Consider the following 2,236-nt stretch of genomic DNA (forward strand, 5'->3'; position numbering starts at 1 on the left):
ACGCGGCAGTTCCCCCCTCCAGGTGCCGACGGCGGCGCCATCCGTGAGGGGGCCCACGCATCGGAGACGCGTGCCGCCTCTTCGGACATGCCACAACACCACCTCGCATGTATGAGGGCCCGGTACGTCGCTCCGGTGGCATTGCTACCCCCCAGGGCCCCCGTCCCGCCTAACCCTGGAGCAGTTGACCACAAGATCTAGCCCTTTGACTTCCCACAGACGGGCTTTGACCAGTGGACCTCTCCACCCGGTTGTGTCAGGTCGGCCCAGAGGCACACCGGGGAGCAACATCCGGGCCAAACCCATAGCTACATCCACTCCGTGTAGACCCGACGCGCCAGTTTCCCCCCTCAGATGCCCGCGGCGGCGTCGTCCCTGAGGGCGAGGGACGCGCGTCGTCCGGTCTTCACTGCCCGCCCGTGAGGCATCAATGGCGCAGGCTTACCGGCGCGGCAGCGCGCGGCAGCTTTGGCATTGATTTGCCGCGGGAAACGAGGCGATGCGGATGACGAAGAGCCGAGAAGAGAGCCGTGTCGCTGACGCGGCGGGCCCGCGGCTTTTTCGCGCCAAAACAGTTCGCCCGGCGCCCCCCAACGCGCCGGGTTCGGGCTGAGTTCGCCGGCGCTGTTTTCGGCCCAAGCCGGCGAAAATCGAGCTCCTGGGGGCGCGACTGGGCCGTTTTTTCGGCGCCGGCGCGAAAAAAACGCCTGAAGAGGCCTTTCTAGGGGCGCGACTGGAGATGCCCTTACTTTTGGTGCCTGTAGTGGGCAATGGCCACTCCTCTTCCACCGGACTGCAGTTATTTCAATGGATCTGTCCATGGTGAAGTAGCCGCGGCCGAGCCACACCAACACGCTCTGAAATACTACTCTGTAATAAAAGATACACTTTATCACAATTATATAGGTAGCTAGAGTGTTTCCATGTCATGATCTGCATGCTATAGTTTCAGGTACAAAACATTCAAGGTTTCTTTGCTTAGTGGAAAAAAAAATTAATTGTGCGTGATTTTTCTAGAAGAACTAGTGTAATGCCCGTGCGTTGCTAAGAAAACACAAAAAATGATTTTGGACGTACTGGATTTGTAGTACTACAGCAACCAATGCACGCACTTGCTAAGACTTGCAACCATGACAAAGTTTGGGGGACCAGGTCTAGGGTGCTAAGCGGCCGAGAAAAAACTCAAGCGAGCAGGGGGCTGCGTTGAACTTGTTTGCAAGATTCACATCAGCAGGGCCACCGGTTTCTAGAATTTGGAAGTTAGAACGATGAAGATTGAGGATTGGGGAGGAGCGGTAATCAAATGATGGGTATTATATATGGATGAGAGGTGGTAGAGAATTTTTTTTGTCATAGTACTCCCTTCATATACGTGAGTAAGGTTTTGCACAACGGTGGGTATAAAGTTCGAAACCCCACAATTGCTCATCAGTGAGGTGGCTCCTTTTGGTAGTTCTTCTATCCGCTTGAGCTGTAGTTCATGCTCTAGTGGTATTGTTTCTATCAAGTCTATAGGTGGTTCCTTTTCGTTTTTATGTTTTTTTTCCTTTTCGCTTCTTTTTCTTTTTCAAAAACACACTTATAAAATTGTGCTCAAAATTTCCATAAATGTTCACTTTTTAAAATTTTGTTCATAAAGTATAAATATTCGTATTTAAAAAAATACAGATATGTCAAAAAATTATTCTGTTCATTTATTGTTCGTTTAAATAGAAACATGCTCACATAAAAAAAATCTAAAAATTTATAATTTCTGAACATCTATTAAATAGAGAAATAAAAATGAAAATATATCAATTAGAGACCGGTTTATTGTTTGTTTTTCGTTTCTTTTTCATTCTTGTTGCTTTTCATTTTTTCCCGTTTTTGTTCCTTTTCAAAAATTGCTCACATCAATATAATGGACCCTAATTCTTCCACACACTAGCATCACCATGCCAACCATCCATTATAAATTCATTGAGTTCTCACATTTTATGCATTTTCTAGGCTTTTCTCGGTAACCAAAAAAACCATAAAACACTAGCCGAACATGACTCAACGTGCATTCAGTGTCCAAATTTATTCAAATTTTGCATGGAGGCCTGCCATGAGTATGCCAACATGCAAGTAAAATTTTGTGGCATTTCATATAAGGCAAGCACACCATGTTCAAAGGTGGTGGTTCGGGTAGGCCGCTAGGGTAAGTCTGGATGCACTTTTTTCCACAACAATAAAATGGACCCAAAAATTTCCA

The sequence above is a fragment of the Triticum aestivum genome, chromosome 4B (assembly GCF_018294505.1).
Source record: "Triticum aestivum cultivar Chinese Spring chromosome 4B, IWGSC CS RefSeq v2.1, whole genome shotgun sequence".
Taxonomy (NCBI): domain Eukaryota; kingdom Viridiplantae; phylum Streptophyta; class Magnoliopsida; order Poales; family Poaceae; genus Triticum; species Triticum aestivum.